This window comes from Oncorhynchus gorbuscha, unplaced genomic scaffold (genome assembly GCF_021184085.1).
Source record: "Oncorhynchus gorbuscha isolate QuinsamMale2020 ecotype Even-year unplaced genomic scaffold, OgorEven_v1.0 Un_scaffold_2423, whole genome shotgun sequence".
Taxonomy (NCBI): Eukaryota; Metazoa; Chordata; class Actinopteri; order Salmoniformes; family Salmonidae; genus Oncorhynchus; species Oncorhynchus gorbuscha.
The window spans coordinates 27,501-46,831 of NW_025746941.1; the positions used below are offsets into that span (position 1 = coordinate 27,501).

Sequence of the window (19,331 nt, forward strand, 5' to 3'; positions counted from 1 at the left end):
GAGAGGATTACAGTAGAACAGGGACTCAAGGCCTTTAGAGACTGGAGGAGAGGATTACAGTAGAACAGAGACTCAAGGCTTTAGAGACTTTAGAGACTGAGACTGGAGGAGAGGATTACAGTAGAACAGAGACTCAACTGAAACACCGCTAACCAAACAACAGAGCTAGGTGGCTGTACTACTGAAACACCGCTAACAAAACAACAGAGCTAGGTGGCTGTACTACTGAGACACCGCTAACCAAACAACAGAGCTAGGTGGCTGTACTACAGAAACACCGCTAACCAAACAACAGAGCTAGGTGGCTGTGCTACTGAAACACCGCTAACCAAACAACAGAGCTAGGTGGCTAGATGGTTGTTTTCTTGATGGAAGATCCACTTGCGGCTAAGTTTCAGCCTCCTGGATGAGGATGAGTTTATGGGATGATTTTGAGTTCATGGTTCCGTTGACCCTTAACAAGGGCCCCAGGATCAGTGGAATCCAAACATCCCCATAACATGAACATATATTTTACAGTAGGTATGAGGTACTTTTCTGCATAGCGTTTAATATGCATGGCTCTTTCAATGCCAATCCCACCCCTGGTGTGTGTGGCCAAAGAGCTCTATTTTTGTCTCAAATGGCTTGGTTCCAATCCAAGGGATAGATGTGAAATGGATTTTACATGTCTGTTACCTCATTATTAAACCCTCAGTGAAACAGGAAGCTACGGAAGACCAGAATACAAGCTACGGAAGACCACAACACAAGCTACAGAAGACCACAATACAAGCTACTGAAGACCACAATACAAGCTACTGAAGACCACAATACAAGCTACTGAAGACCACAATACAAGCTACTGAAGACCACAACACAAGCTACTGAAGACTACAACACAAGCTACTGAAGACTACAACACAAGCTACTGAAGACCACAATACAAGCTACTGAAGACCACAACACAAGCTACTGAAGACCACAACACAAGCTACAGAAGACCACAACACAAGCTACAGAAGACCAGAATACAAGCTACTGAAGACTAAAATACAAGCTACTGAAGACTAAAATACAAGCTACTGAAGACTAAAATACAAGCTACTGAAGACCACAATACAAGCTACTGAAGACCACAACACAAGCTACTGAAGACTACAACACAAGCTACTGAAGACTACAACACAAGCTACTGAAGACCACAATACAAGCTACTGAAGACCACAACACAAGCTACTGAAGACCACAACACAAGCTACAGAAGACCACAACACAAGCTACAGAAGACCACAACACAAGCTACAGAAGACCAGAATACAAGCTACTGAAGACTAAAATACAAGCTACTGAAGACCACAACACAAGCTACTGAAGACCACAACACAAGCTACTGAAGACCACAACACAAGCTACTGAAGACCACAACACAAGCTACAGAAGACTAAAATACAAGCTACTGAAGACTAAAATACAAGCTACTGAAGACTAAAATACAAGCTACTGAAGACTAAAATACAAGCTACTGAAGACCACAATACAAGCTACGGAAGACCACAACACAAGCTACTGAAGACCACAATACAAGCTACTGAAGACTAAAATACAAGCTACTGAAGACTAAAATACAAGCTACTGAAGACTAAAATACAAGCTACTGAAGACCACAATACAAGCTACAGAAGACCACAATACAAGCTACTGAAGACCACAATACAAGCTACTGAAGACCACAATACAAGCTACGGAAGACCACAATACAAGCTACTGAAGACCACAATACAAGCTACTGAAGACCACAATACAGTTTCCTTTAAGTTCTGATGAAAAAAAAATAGAATATTAACGCAGATTTATTTTTGTTTGATTTTATAAAAAAATACAAATAAATCTTTAAAAGATGCCGATAATATTGACACCAATCATATTTAGTTTGCTTTTATTACTCCCTTAAAATAAATATCTTTCTCTGAGCTGAATTGTCACAGTGTAAAACATTTTTTAGCACACAATATAGCTCTAAGCCAAGTTTAGAGATGCATCAGGCAGGGGCCTACTGACTTTTTGTGAACAGTCTTTAGAGAAGTTTATTGCTGTTTTTAGTGGAGAATAAATGTCCTCCTCTTGAGTATAACTTGTTTGTTTGTTTTTCAGTTGCTTTGAAGACACCATTTAGAAAAGAAGAGACCGTACATTTGGACTGAATAATCAGCTCATAACGTCACCACAGAACTATTCCCCCTGACCATTCTAATGCCAAGGTAGGGGTGGCTGAGTGAGTTAGGGAGGAGGGGAGAGAGCAACAGAACTATTCCCCCTGACCATTCTAATGCCAAGGTAGAGGTGGCTGAGTGAGTTAGGGAGGAGGGGAGAGAGCAACAGAACTATTCCCCCTGACCATTCTAATGCCAAGGTAGAGGTGGCTGAGTGAGTTAGGGAGGAGGGGAGAGAGCAACAGAACTATTCCCCCTGACCATTCTAATGCCAAGGTAGAGGTGGCTGAGTGAGTTAGGGAGGAGGGGAGAGAGCAACAGAACTATTCCCCTGACCATTCTAATGCCAAGGTAGAGGTGGCTGAGTGAGTTAGGGAGGAGGGGAGAGAGCAACAGAACTATTCCCCCTGACCATTCTAATGCCAAGGTAGAGGTGGCTGAGTGAGTTAGGGAGGAGGGGAGAGAGCAACAGAACTATTCCCCCTGACCATTCTAATGCCAAGGTAGAGGTGGCTGAGTGAGTTAGGGAGGAGGGGAGAGAGCAACAGAACTATTCCCCCTGACCATTCTAATGCCAAGGTAGAGGTGGCTGAGTGAGTTAGGGAGGAGGGGAGAGAGCAACAGAACTATTCCCCCTGACCATTCTAATGCCAAGGTAGAGGTGGCTGAGTGAGTTAGGGAGGAGGGGAGAGAGCAACAGAACTATCCCCCTGACCATTCTAATGCCAAGGTAGAGGTGGCTGAGTGAGTTAGGGAGGAGGGGAGAGAGCAACAGAACTATTCCCTGACCATTCTAATGCCAAGGTAGAGGTGGCTGAGTGAGTTAGGGAGGAGGGGAGAGAGCAACAGAACTATTCCCCCTGACCATTCTAATGCCAAGGTAGAGGTGGCTGAGTGAGTTAGGGAGGAGGGGAGAGAGCAACAGAACTATTCCCCCTGACCATTCTAATGCCAAGGTAGAGGTGGCTGAGTGAGTTAGGGAGGAGGGGAGAGAGCAACAGAACTATTCTAATGCCAAGGTAGAGGTGGCTGAGTGAGTTAGGGAGGAGGGGAGAGAGCAACAGAACTATTCCCCCTGACCATTCTAATGCCAAGGTAGAGGTGGCTGAGTGAGTTAGGGAGGAGGGGAGAGAGCAACAGAACTATTCTAATGCCAAGGTAGAGGTGGCTGAGTGAGTTAGGGAGGAGGGGAGAGAGCAACAGAACTATTCCCCCTGACCATTCTAATGCCAAGGTAGAGGTGGCTGAGTGAGTTAGGGAGGAGGGGGAGAGAGCAACAGAACTATTCCCCCTGACCATTCTAATGCCAAGGTAGAGGTGGCTGAGTGAGTTAGGGAGGAGGGGAGAGAGCAACAGAACTATTCCCCCTGACCATTCTAATGCCAAGGTAGAGGTGGCTGAGTGAGTTAGGGAGGAGGGGAGAGAGCAACAGAACTATTCTAATGCCAAGGTAGAGGTGGCTGAGTGAGTTAGGGAGGAGGGGAGAGAGCAACAGAACTATCCCCCTGACCATTCTAATGCCAAGGTAGAGGTGGCTGAGTGAGTTAGGGAGGAGGGGAGAGAGCAACAGAACTATTCCCCCTGACCATTCTAATGCCAAGGTAGAGGTGGCTGAGTGAGTTAGGGAGGAGGGGAGAGAGCAACAGAACTATTCCCCCTGACCATTCTAATGCCAAGGTAGAGGTGGCTGAGTGAGTTAGGGAGGAGGGGAGAGAGCAACAGAACTATTCTAATGCCAAGGTAGAGGTGGCTGAGTGAGTTAGGGAGGAGGGGAGAGAGCAACAGAACTATTCCCCCTGACCATTCTAATGCCAAGGTAGAGGTGGCTGAGTGAGTTAGGGAGGAGGGGAGAGAGCAACAGAACTATTCCCCCTGACCATTCTAATGCCAAGGTAGAGGTGGCTGAGTGAGTTAGGGAGGAGGGGAGAGAGCAACAGAACTATTCCCCCTGACCATTCTAATGCCAAGGTAGAGGTGGCTGAGTGAGTTAGGGAGGAGGAGAGCAACAGGAGGAGAGCAACAGAACTATTCCCCCTGACCATTCTAATGCCAAGGTAGAGGTGGCTGAGTGAGTTAGGGAGGAGGGGAGAGAGCAACAGAACTATTCCCCCTGACCATTCTAATGCCAAGGTAGAGGTGGCTGAGTGAGTTAGGGAGGAGGGGAGAGAGCAACAGAACTATTCCCCCTGACCATTCTAATGCCAAGGTAGAGGTGGCTGAGTGAGTTAGGGAGGAGGGGAGAGAGCAACAGAACTATTCCCCCTGACCATTCTAATGCCAAGGTAGAGGTGGCTGAGTGAGTTAGGGAGGAGGGGAGAGAGCAACAGAACTATTCCCCCTGACTATTCTAATGCCAAGGCAGAGGTGGCTGAGTGAGTTAGGGAGGAGGGGAGAGAGCAACAGAACTATTCCCCCTGACCATTCTAATGCCAAGGTAGAGGTGGCTGAGTGAGTTAGGGAGGAGGGGAGAGAGCAACAGAACTATTCCCCCTGACCATTCTAATGCCAAGGTAGAGGTGGCTGAGTGAGTTAGGGAGGAGGGGAGAGAGCAACAGAACTATTCCCCTGACCATTCTAATGCCAAGGTAGAGGTGGCTGAGTGAGTTAGGGAGGAGGGGAGAGAGCAACAGAACTATTCCCCCTGACCATTCTAATGCCAAGGTAGAGGTGGCTGAGTGAGTTAGGGAGGAGGGGAGAGAGCAACAGAACTATTCCCCCTGACCATTCTAATGCCAAGGTAGAGGTGGCTGAGTGAGTTAGGGAGGAGGGGAGAGAGCAACAGAACTATTCCCCCTGACCATTCTAATGCCAAGGTAGAGGTGGCTGAGTGAGTTAGGGAGGAGGGGAGAGAGCAACAGAACTATTCCCCCTGACCATTCTAATGCCAAGGTAGAGGTGGCTGAGTGAGTTAGGGAGGAGGGGAGAGAGCAACAGAACTATTCCCCCTGACCATTCTAATGCCAAGGTAGAGGTGGCTGAGTGAGTTAGGGAGGAGGGGAGAGAGCAACAGAACTATTCCCCCTGACCATTCTAATGCCAAGGTAGAGGTGGCTGAGTGAGTTAGGGAGGAGGGGAGAGAGCAACAGAACTATTCCCCCTGACCATTCTAATGCCAAGGTAGAGGTGGCTGAGTGAGTTAGGGAGGAGGGGAGAGAGCAACAGAACTATTCCCCCTGACCATTCTAATGCCAAGGTAGAGGTGGCTGAGTGAGTTAGGGAGGAGGGGAGAGAGCAACAGAACTATTCCCCCTGACCATTCTAATGCCAAGGTAGAGGTGGCTGAGTGAGTTAGGGAGGAGGGGAGAGAGCAACAGAACTATTCCCCCTGACCATTCTAATGCCAAGGTAGAGGTGGCTGAGTGAGTTAGGGAGGAGGGGGAGAGAGCAACAGAACTGAGTTAGGGAGGAGGGGAGAGAGCAACAGAACCCCTGACCATTCTAATGCCAAGGTAGAGGTGGCTGAGTGAGTTAGGGAGGAGGGGAGAGAGCAACAGAACTATTCCCCCTGACCATTCTAATGCCAAGGTAGAGGTGGCTGAGTGAGTTAGGGAGGAGGGGAGAGAGCAACAGAACTATTCCCCCTGACCATTCTAATGCCAAGGTAGAGGTGGCTGAGTGAGTTAGGGAGGAGGGGAGAGAGCAACAGAACTATTCCCCCTGACCATTCTAATGCCAAGGTAGAGGTGGCTGAGTGAGTTAGGGAGGAGGGGAGAGAGCAACAGAACTATTCCCCCTGACCATTCTAATGCCAAGGTAGAGGTGGCTGAGTGAGTTAGGGAGGAGGGGAGAGAGCAACAGAACTATTCCCCCTGACCATTCTAATGCCAAGGTAGAGGTGGCTGAGTGAGTTAGGGAGGAGGGGAGAGAGCAACAGAACTATTCCCCCTGACCATTCTAATGCCAAGGTAGAGGTGGCTGAGTGAGTTAGGGAGGAGGGGAGAGAGCAACAGAACTATTCCCCCTGACCATTCTAATGCCAAGGTAGAGGTGGCTGAGTGAGTTAGGGAGGAGGGGAGAGAGCAACATAACTATTCCCCCTGACCATTCTAATGCCAAGGTAGAGGTGGCTGAGTGAGTTAGGGAGGAGGGGAGAGAGCAACAGAACTATTCCCCCTGACCATTCTAATGCCAAGGTAGAGGTGGCTGAGTGAGTTAGGGAGGAGGGGAGAGAGCAACAGAACTATTCTAATGCCAAGGTAGAGGTGGCTTAGTGAGTTAGGGAGGAGGGGAGAGAGCAACATAACTATTCCCCCTGACCATTCTAATGCCAAGGTAGAGGTGGCTGAGTGAGTTAGGGAGGAGGGGAGAGAGCAACAGATCTATTCCCCCTGACCATTCTAATGCCAAGGTAGAGGTGGCTGAGTGAGTTAGGGAGGAGGGGAGAGAGCAACAGAACTATTCCCCCTGACCATTCTAATGCCAAGGTAGAGGTGGCTGAGTGAGTTAGGGAGGAGGGGAGAGAGCAACAGAACTATTCCCCCTTACCATTCTAATGCCAAGGTAGAGGTGGCTGAGTGAGTTAGGGAGGAGGGGAGAGAGCAACAGAACTATTCCCCCTGACCATTCTAATGCCAAGGTAGAGGTGGCTGAGTGAGTTAGGGAGGAGGGGAGAGAGCAACAGAACTATTCCCCCTGACCATTCTAATGCCAAGGTAGAGGTGGCTGAGTGAGTTAGGGAGGAGGGGAGAGAGCAACAAGTCAAAACTCCTCCCCCTCTCTCTCCATCTAACTCAGACAGGATCATGTTATAGTTCTGTCTGAGAGATCAGACAGCGATAGTTGTAATGTTATAGTTCTGTCTGAGAGATCAGACAGGATCGATAGTTGTGATGTTATAGTTCTGTCTGAGAGATCAGACAGGATCGATAGTTGTAATGTTATAGTTCTGTCTGAGAGATCAGACAGGATCGATAGTTCTGTTGATCAGACAGGATCGATAGTTGTAATGTTATAGTTCTGTCTGAGAGATCAGACAGGATCGATAGTTGTATTGTTATAGATCTGTCTGAGAGACAATCAATACTCAGTTACACACAATCACACACATACAGAGGGTCAGGTTGAGTGGGTGGTTTGGTCAGGTTGAGTGGGTGGTATAGTCAGGTTGAGTGGGTGATATGGTCAGGTTGAGTGGGTGGTATAGTCAGGACAGAGGGTCAGGTTGAGTGGGTGGTATAGTCAGGTTGAGTGGGTGGTATAGTCAGGTTGAGTGGGTGGTATGGTCAGGTTGAGTGGGTGGTATGGTCATGTTGAGTGGGTGGTATGGTCAGGTTGAGTGGGTGGTATGGTCAGGTTGAGTGGGTGGTTTGGTCAGGTTGAGTGGGTGGTATGGTCAGGTTGAGTGGGTGGTATGGTCAGGTTGAGTGGGTGGTATGGTCAGGTTGAGTGGGTGGTTTGGTCAGGTTGAGTGGGTGGTTTGGTCAGGTTGAGGGGGTGCGTCACCTGAGTGGGTTGATTCACTGTTGTGGTCATCCTGTCTGGGTTGGCGCCCCCACTTGGGTTGTGCCGTGGCGGAGATCTTTGTGGGCTATACTCAGCCTTGTCTCAGGATGGTAAGTTGGTGGTTGAAGATATCCCTCTAGTGGTGTGGGGGCTGTGCTTTGGCAAAGTGGGTGGGGTTATATCCTTCCTGTTTGGCCCTGTCCGGGGGTGTCCTCGGATGGGGCCACAGTGTCTCCTGTCCCCTCCTGTCTCAGCCTCCAGTATTTATGCTGCAGTAGTTTGTGTCGGGGGGCTAGGGTCAGTTTGTTATATCTGGAGTACCCCTCCTGTCCTAATTCGGTGTCCTGTGTGAATCTAAGTGTGCGTTCTCTAATTCTCTCCTTCTTTCTTTCTCTCTCTCGGAGGACCTGAGCCCTAGGACCATGCCCCAGGACTACCTGACATGATGACTCCTTGCTGTCCCCAGTCCACCTGGCCATGCTGCTGCTCCAGTTTCAACTGACCTGAGCCCTAGGACCATGCCCCAGGACTACCTGACATGATGACTCCTTGCTGTCCCCAGTCCACCTGGCCATGCTGCTGCTCCAGTTTCAACTGTTCTGCCTTACTATTATTCGACCATGCTGGTCATTTATGAACATTTGAACATCTTGGCTATGTTCTGTTATAATCTCCACCCGGCACAGCCAGAAGAGGACGGGCCACCCCACATATGCTCTCTCTAATTCTCTCTTTCTTTCTTTCTTTCTCTCGGAGGACCTGAGCCCTAGGACCGTGCCCCAGGACTACCTGACATGATGACTCCTTGCTGTCCCCAGTCCACCTGGCCATGCTGCTGCTCCAGTTTCAACTGTTCTGCCTTGTTATTATTCGACCATGCTGGTCATTTATGAACATTTTAACATCTTGGCCATGTTCTGTTATAATCTCCACCCAGCACAGCCAGAAGAGGACTGGCCACCCCACATAGCCTGGTTCCTCTCTAGGTTTCTTCCTAGGTTTTGGCCTTTCTAGGGAGTTTTTCCTAGCCACCGTGCTTCTACACCTGCAATGCTTGCTGTTTGGGGTTTTAGGCTGGGTTTCTGTACAGCACTTTGAGATATCAGCTGATGTACGAAGGGCTATATAAATAATTTGATTTGATTTGATTTGGTATGGTCAGGTTGAGTGGGTGGTATGGTCAGGTTGAGTGGGTGGGTGGTATAGTCAGGTTGAGTGGGTGGTATGGTCAGGTTGAGTGGGTGGTATGGTCAGGTTGAGTGGGTGATATGGTCAGGTTGAGTGGGTGGTGTAGTCAGGTTGAGTGGGTGGTATGGTCAGGTTGCGTGGGTGGTATGGTCAGGTTGAGTGGGTGGTATAGTCAGGTTGAGTGGGTGGTATAGTCAGGTTGAGTGGGTGGTATAGTCAGGTTGAGTGAGTGGTTTGGTCAGGTTGAGTGGGTGGTATAGTCAGGTTGAGTGGGTGGTATGCAGGTTGAGTGGGTGGTATCGTCAGGTTGAGTGTGTGGTATAGTCAGGTTGAGTGGGTGGTATAGTCAGGTTGAGTGGGTGGTTTGGTCAGGACAGAGGGAATATGCAGAAAACCAGGAACCAACTCTTAATAACCTTTGTTCAACAGCAACACTACACTATAACCCTTGTTCAACAGCAACACTACACTATAACCCTTGTTCAACAGCAACACTACACTATAACCCTTGTTAAACAGCAACACCCCACTATAACCCTTGTTCAACAGCAACACAACACTATAACCCTTGTTCAATACAAACACTACACTATAACCCTTGTTCAACAGCAACACCACACTACACTATAACCCTTGTTCAACAGCAACACTACACTACACTATAACCCTTGTTCAACAGCAACACTACACTACACTATAACCCTTGTTCAACAGCAACACTACACTATAACCCTTGTTCAACAGCAACACTACACTATAACCCTTGTTCAACAGCAACACTACACTATAACCCTTGTTCAACAGCAACACTACACTATAACGCTTGTTCAACAGCAACACTACACTATAACCCTTGTTCAACAGCAACACTATAACCCTTGTTCAACAGCAACACTATAACCCTTGTTCAACAGCAACACTACACTATAACCCTTGTTCAACAGCAAAACTACACTATAACCCTTGTTCAACAGCAACACTACACTATATAACCCTTGTTCAACAGCATCACTACACTATAACCCTTGTTCAACAGCAACACTACACTATAACCCTTGTTCAACAGCATCACTACACTATAACCCTTGTTCAACAGCAACACTACACTATAACCCTTGTTCAACAGCAACACTATAACCCTTGTTCAACAGCAACACTACACTATAACCCTTGTTCAACAGCAACACTACACTATAACCCTTGTTCAACAGCAACACTACACTATAACCCTTGTTTAACAGCAAAACTACACTATAACCCTTGTTCAACAGCAACACTACACTATAACCCTTGTTCAACAGCAACACTACACTATAACCCTTGTTCAACAGCAACTATAACTTGTTCAACAGCACACTATAACCCTTGTTCAACAGCAACACTACACTATAACCCTTGTTCAACAGCAACACCCCACTATAACCCTTGTTCAACAGCAACACTACACTATAACCCTTGTTCAACAGCAACACTACACTATAACCCTTGTTCAACAGCAACACCCCACTATAACCCTTGTTCAACAGCATCACTACACTATAACCCTTGTTCAACAGCAACACTACACTATAACCCTTGTTCAACAGCAACACTACACTATAACCCTTGTTCAACAGCAACACTACACTATAACCCTTGTTCAACAGCAACACTACACTATAACCCTTGTTGTTCAACAGCAACACCCCACTATAACACTTGTTTTAAATGGATGCATCACTACACTATAACCCTTGTTCAACAGGTCAACAGACAACAACTTTAAACTTGTTCAACAGAAAACTACTTGAACTGTAACAGATGACATAGACCACAACTTTAAACTGTAACAGATGACATAGACCACAACTTTAAACTGTAACAGATGACATAGACCACAACTTTAAACTGTAACAGATGACATAGACCACAACTTTAAACTGTAACAGATGACATAGACCACAACTTTAAACTGTAACAGAGATGACCACAACTTTAAACTGTAACAGATGACATAGACCACAACTTTAAACTGTAACAGATGACATAGACCACAACTTTAAACTGTAACAGATGACATAGACCACAACTTTAAACTGTAACAGATGACATAGACCACAACTTTAAACTGTAACAGATGACATAGACCACAACTTTAAACTGTAACAGATGACATAGACCACAACTTTAAACTGTAACAGATGACATAGACCACAACTTTAAACTGTAACAGATGACATAGACCACAACTTTAAACTGTAACAGATGACATAGACCACAACTGTAACAGATTAAACTGTAACAGATGACATAGACCACAACTTTAAACTGGATATAAACCGAAAACCTCAAGGGATGACCTCACCAGAAAGAGCTCTCAGAGAGGTGAGAGTGGGTGAGCCAATCAGATATTAGATCATAGATAGAAAACCTCAAGGGATGACCTCACCAGAAAGAGCTCTCAGAGAGGTGAGAGTGGGTGAGCCAATCAGATATTAGATCATAGATAGAAAACCTCAAGGGATGACCTCACCAGAAAGAGCTCTCAGAGAGGTGAGAGTGGGTGAGCCAATCAGATATTAGATCATAGATAGAAAACCTCAAGGGATGACCTCACCAGAAAGAGCTCTCAGAGAGGTGAGAGTGGGTGAGCCAATCAGATATTAGATCATAGATAGAAAACCTCAAGGGATGACCTCACCAGAAAGAGCTCTCAGAGAGGTGAGAGTGGGTGAGCCAATCAGATATTAGATCATAGATAGGTAATCATCACCCCTTAAAGCTTTGGGGATAATAATAATAATAATAATAATAATAACATAAAATAATATAATAATAATAATAATAATAATGTATGAGGGGGGCGTGTACCTGGGGGGGTTGGGGGTGTGTCCCCTGGGGTCGTCACGGGCGACCTGTTATAGCCAAAGGAAGTGAATAGTGGAAGCAGTGGCTGATGGGTATGTGGAGGTGGAGGAGGCGGAGGAGGCAGGATATGGAACTGATGGAACGTGGTTTCGTTGCCGTTGACGACCGCTGAGTTGGCGGGGGCGACCGTCGGCGTGGGAACGAGCTGTATCTTTTGAAACTGTTGGGTGTTAATGACTGTGCTCGGCAACCCTAGATACGATCACCGTGGCGATGACACGACAACAAACAAACAAAAACAAACAACAACAAAAACAAAAAAATTGTAATTAAATCAATGAAAAACCTTAAATCACAAATCAATCAACACGGTAACATGTTAGAGAGATGAACAAAGAGAGAGATGGAGGGAGGAGACGGAAGGAATAGAGACGACTGTGACTAGGATGGAGAGATGAACAAAGAGAGAGATGGAGGGAGGAGACGGACGGAGGGAATAGAGACGACTGTGACTAGGATTGAGAGATGAACAAAGAGAGAGGGAGGGAGGAGACGGACGGAGGGAATAGAGACGACTGTGACTAGGATGGAGAGAGGAGAGAAGAGGAGAAGGGTGGAAGGAGAGAGGAGAGGAATGGAGGGAGGAGAGGAGAGGAGAAGGGTGGAAGGAGAGAGGAGAGGAATGGAGGGAGGAGAGGAGAGGATAGAGGAGAAGAGTGGAAGGAGAGAGGAGAGGAATGGAGGGAGGAGAGGATAGGAGAGAAGAGGAGAAGGGTGGAAGGAGAGAGGAGAGGAATGGAGGGAGGAGAGGATAGAGGAGAGGATAGGAGAGAAGAGGAGAAGGGTGGAAGGAGAGAGGAGAATGGAAGGGGAGGATGGAGGGAGGGAGAGGATAGAGAGAAGAGGAGAAGGGTGGAAGGAGAGAGGAATGGAGGGAGGAGAGGATAGGAGAGAAGAGGAGAAGGGTTGGAAGGAGAGAGAGGAATGGAGGGAGGAGAGGAGAGGATAGGAGAGGAGGAGAAGGGTTGAAGGATAGAGAGAGGAGAGGAATGGAGGAGAGAGAGGAATGGAGGAAGAGAGGATGGAGGATGGAGGGAGAGAAGAGGTGAAGGATAGAAAGAGGAGAGGAATGGAAGGAAAAGAGGAATGGAGGGAGGAGACGATAGGAGAGGAGAGGAGAGGATAGAAGGAGAGAGGAGAGGAATGGAGGGAGGAGAGGATAGGAGAGAAGAGGAGAAGGGTGGAAGGAGAGAGGAGAGGAATGGAGGGAGGAGAGGATAGGAGAGAAGAGGAGAAGGGTGGAAGGAGAGAGGAGAGGAATGGAGGGATGGGAGAGGAGAGGATAGGAGAGAAGAGGAGAAGGGTGGAAGGAGAGAGGAGAGGAATGGAGGGAGGAGAGGATAGGAGAGGAGAAGGGTGGAAGGAGAGAGGAATGGAGGGAGGAGAGGATAGGAGAGAAGAGGAGAGGAGAAGGGTGGAAGGGGAGAGGAATGGAGGGAGGAGAGGATAGGAGAGAAGAGGAGAAGGGTGGAAGGAGAGAGGAATGGAGGGAGGAGAGGATAGGAGAGAAGAGGAGAAGGGTTGAAGGAGAGAAATGGAGGGAGGAGAGGATAGGAGAGAAGAGGAGAAGGGTTGAAGGAGAGAGGAATGGAGGGAGGAGAGGATAGGAGAGAAGAGGAGAAGGGTTGAAGGAGAGAGGAATGGAGGGAGGAGAGGATAGGAGAGAAGAGGAGAAGGGTTGAATGAGAGAGGAATGGAGGGAGGAGAGGATAGGAGAGAAGAGGAGAAGGGTTGAAGGAGAGAGGAGAGGAATGGAGGGAGGAGAGGATAGGAGCGAAGAGGAGAAGGGATGAAGGAGAGAGGAGAGGAATGGACGGAAGAGAGGAATGGAGGGAGGAGACGATAGGAGAGGAGAGAAGAGGTGAAGGATAGAAAGAGGAGAGGAATGGAAGGAAGAGAGGATAGGAGAGGAGAGGAGAGGTGAAGGATAGAAGGAGGAGGAGAGGAGAGGAGAGGGAGAGGAGAGGAGAGAGAGGAGAGGGAGGAGAGGAGAGGAGAGGAGAGGAGAGGAGAGGAGAGGAGAGAGGAGAGGAGAGGAGAGGAGAGGAAGGAGAGGAGAGGAGGAGAGAATGTAACTGTGAACTCCCTCTGAACACAGCTGCCTTACGTACACTATGTACTCTGGATGTGTGTGTGTGCGTGGGTGTGTATTAATGGAACTGTGTGTGTGTGCGTGTGTGTTCGTGGAATTGCGTGTGTGTGTGTGTTTGTTTGTGTTCGTGGAACTGCATGCGTGTTTGTGTGTTCGTGGAACAGTGTGTGTGTGTGTGTGTGTGTGTGTGTGTGTGTGTGTGTGTGTGTGTGTGTGTGTGTGTGTGTGTGTGTGTGTGTGTGTGTGTGTGTGTGTGTGTGTGTGTGTGTGTGTGTGTGGAACTGAACAACCGACAGGAAGGAGAAGAGTGAGAAGCTGTGCTTGTAGAGAGAGAGAAGAAGAACTTAGAGAAAAACAGCAAAACAGCCGATGTGAAACAAAACAGACAAACATGAAAAAAAACAGACAGACAGACAGAGGTACCCCCAAGGTACAGACCCCCAAGGTACAGACCCCCAAGGTACAGACCCCCCAAGGTACAGACCCCCAAGGTACAGACCCCCAAGGTACAGACCCCCCAAGGTACAGACCCCCAAGGTACAGACCCCCAAGGTACAGACCCCCAAGGTACAGACCCCCAAGGTACAGACCCCCCAAGGTACAGACCCCCCCAAGGTACAGACCCCCAAGGTACAGACCCCCAAGGTACAGACCCCCCAAGGTACAGACCCCCCAAGGTACAGACCCCCCAAGGTACAGACCCCCAAGGTACAGACCCCCCCAAGGTACAGACCCCCAAGGTACAGACCCCCCAAGGTACAGACCCCCAAGGTACAGACCCCCAAGGTACAGACCCCCAAGGTACAGACCCCCCAAGGTACAGACCCCCCAAGGTACAGACCCCCCAAGGTACAGACCCCCAAGGTACAGACCCCCCAAGGTACAGACCCCCAAGATACAGACCCCACAAGATACAGACCCCACAAGATACAGACCCCCAAGATACAGACCCCACAAGGTACAGATCCCCAAGATACAGACCCCACAAGGTACAGACCCCCAAGATATAGATATGACACCACTAGATATAGATATGACACCACTAGATATGACACCACTAGATATAGATATGACACCACTAGATATAGATATGACACCACTAGATATAGATATGACACCACTAGATATAGATATGACACCACTAGATATAGATATGACACCACTAGATATAGATATGACACCACTAGATATAGATATGACACCACTAGATATAGATATGACACCACTAGATATAGATATGACACCACTAGATATAGATATGACACCACTAGATATAGATATGACACCACTAGATATAGATATGACACCACTAGATATAGATATGACACCACTAGATATAGATATGACACCACTAGATATAGATATGACACCACTAGATATAGATATGACACCACTAGATATAGATATGACACCACTAGATATAGATATGACACCACTAGGTGTAGATATGACACCACTAGATATAGATATGACACCACTAGGTATGACACCACTAGATATGACACCACTAGATATAGATATGACACCACTATATATATATATATGACACCACTAGATATGACACCACTAGATATAGATATGACACCACTAGATATAGATATGACACCACTAGATATAGATATGACACCACTAGATATAGATATGACACCACTAGGTAGATATGACACCACTATAGATATGACACCACTAGATATAGATATGACACCACTAGATATAGATATGACACCACTAGGTATAGATATGACACCACTAGATATAGATATGACACCACTAGATATAGATATGACACCACTAGATATAGATATGACACCACTAGGTGTAGATATGACACCACTAGATATAGATATGACACCACTAGATATAGATATGACACCACTAGGTGTAGATATGACACCACTAGATCTAGATATGACACCACTAGATATAGATATGACACCACTAGATATAGATATGACACCACTAGGTGTAGATATGACACCACTAGATATAGATATGCCACCACTAGATATAGATATGACACCACTAGATACAGATATGACACCACTAGATATAGATATAGATATGACACCACTAGATATAGATATGACACCACTAGATATAGATATGACACCACTAGATATGACACCACTAGATATAGATATGACACCACTAGATATAGATATGACACCACTAGATATAGATATGACACCACTAGATATAGATATGACACCACTAGATATGACACCACTAGGTGTAGATATGACACCACTAGATATAGATATGCCACCACTAGATATAGATATGACACCACTAGATATAGATATGACACCACTAGATATAGATATAGATATGACACCACTAGATATAGATATGACACCACTAGGTATAGATATGACACCACTAGATATAGATATAGATATGACACCACTAGATATAGATATGACACCACTAGATATAGATATGACACCACTAGATATAGATATGACACCACTAGATATAGATATGACACCACTAGATATGACACCACTAGATATAGATATGACACCACTAGATATAGATATGACACCACTAGGTATAGATATGACACCACTAGATATAGATATGACACCACTAGATATAGATATGACACCACTAGATATAGATATGACACCACTAGATATAGATATGACACCACTAGATATAGATATGACACCACTAGATATAGATATGACACCACTAGATATAGATATGACACCACTAGATATAGATATGACACCACTAGATATAGATATGACACCACTAGATATAGATATGACACCACTAGATATAGATATGACACCACTAGATATAGATATGACACCACTAGATATGACACCACTAGATATAGATATGACACCACTAGATATAGATATGACACCACTAGATATAGATATGACACCACTAGATATAGATATGACACCACTAGATATAGATATGACACCACTAGATATAGATATGACACCACTAGATATAGATATGACACCACTAGATATAGATATGACACCACTAGATATAGATATGACACCACTAGATATAGATATAGATATGACACCACTAGATATAGATATGACACCACTAGATATAGATATGACACCACTAGATATAGATATGACACCACTAGATATAGATATGACACCACTAGATATAGATATAGATATGACACCACTAGATATAGATATGACACCACTAGATATAGATATGACACCACTAGATATAGATATGACACCACTAGATATGACACCACTAGATATAGATATGACACCACTAGATATAGATATGACACCACTAGATATAGATATGACACCACTAGATATAGATATGACACCACTAGATATAGATATGACACCACTAGATATAGATATGACACCACTAGATATAGATATGACACCACTAGATATGACACCACTAGATATAGATATGACACCACTAGATATAGATATGACACCACTAGATATAGATATGACACCACTAGATATAGATATGACACCAGGTACAGACCCCCAAGGTACAGACCCCCCAAGGTAGATATAGTACAGACCCACAAGGTATAGATATGACCACCCCAAGGTACAGACCCCCAAGTATAGACAGACCCCACAAGGTACAGACCCCCAAGATACAGATAGATACAGACACCACAAGATACAGATATGACACCACTAGATCCCACAAGATATGACACAAGATACAGACCCCTAGATATAGATATGACACCACTAGATATAGATATGACACCACTAGATATGACACCACTAGGTATAGATATGACACCACTAGATATAGATATGACACCACTAGATATAGATATGACACCACTAGATATAGATATGACACCACTAGATATAGATATGACACCACTAGATATAGATATGACACCACTAGATATAGATATGACACCACTAGGTATAGATATGACACCACTAGATATAGATATGACACCACTAGATATAGATATGACACCACTAGATATAGATATGACACCACTAGATATAGATATGACACCACTAGGATATAGATATGACACCACTAGATATAGATATGACACCACTAGATATAGATATGACACCACTAGATATAGATATGACACCACTAGATATAGATATGACACCACTAGATATAGATATGACACCACTAGATATAGATATGACACCACTAGATATAGATATGACACCACTAGATATAGATATGACACCACTAGATATAGATATGACACCACTAGATATAGATATGACACCACTAGATATAGATATGACACCACTAGATATGACACCATAGATATGACACCACTAGATATAGATATGACACCACTAGATATAGATATGACACCACTAGATGACACCACTAGATATGACACCACTAGATATAGATATGACACCACTAGATATAGATATGACACCACTAGATATAGATATGACACCACTAGATATAGATATGACACCACTAGATATAGATATGACACCACTAGATATAGATATGACACCACTAGATATAGATATGACACCACTAGATATAGATATGACACCACTAGATATAGATATGACACCACTAGATATAGATATGACACCACTAGATATAGATATGACACCACTAGATATAGATATGACACCACTAGATATAGATATGACACCACTAGATATAGATATGACACCACTAGATATAGATATGACACCACTAGATATAGATATGACACCACTAGATATAGATATGACACCACTAGATATAGATATGACACCACTAGATATAGATATGACACCACTAGATATAGATATGACACCACTAGATATAGATATGACACCACTAGATATAGATATGACACCACTAGATATAGATATGACACCACTAGATATGACACCACTAGATATAGATATGACACCACTAGATATAGATATGACACCACTAGATATAGATATGACACCACTAGATATAGATATGACACCACTAGATATAGATATGACACCACTAGATATAGATATGACACCACTAGATATAGATATGACACCACTAGATATGACACCACTAGATATAGATATGACACCACTAGATATAGATATGACACCACAAGGTATAGATATGACACCACTAGATATAGATATGACACCACTAGATACAGATATGACACCACTAGGTATAGATATACAGACCCCCAAGGACAGACCCCCAAGGTACAGACCCCCAAGGTACAGACCCCCAAGATATACCCCACAAGATACAGACCCCACAAGATACAGACCACAAGATATAGATATGACACCACAAGATACAGATAGATATGACACCACTAGGTACAGATCCCCAAGATACAGACCCCACAAGGTACAGACCCCCAAGATATAGATATGACACCACTAGATATAGATATGACACCACTAGATATGACACCACTAGATATAGATATGACACCACTAGATATAGATATGACACCACTAGATATAGATATGACACCACTAGGTATAGATATGACACCACTAGATATAGATATGACACCACTAGATATGACACCACTAGATATAGAT

At 45.2% G+C, this 19,331-nt stretch overlaps 1 pseudogene; it reads right to left on the minus strand.

Annotated features, from left to right (window-relative positions):
- LOC124025762 overlaps positions 1 to 19,331 on the minus strand; it is a 68,767-nt pseudogene that overhangs the window by 24,450 nt on the left and 24,986 nt on the right.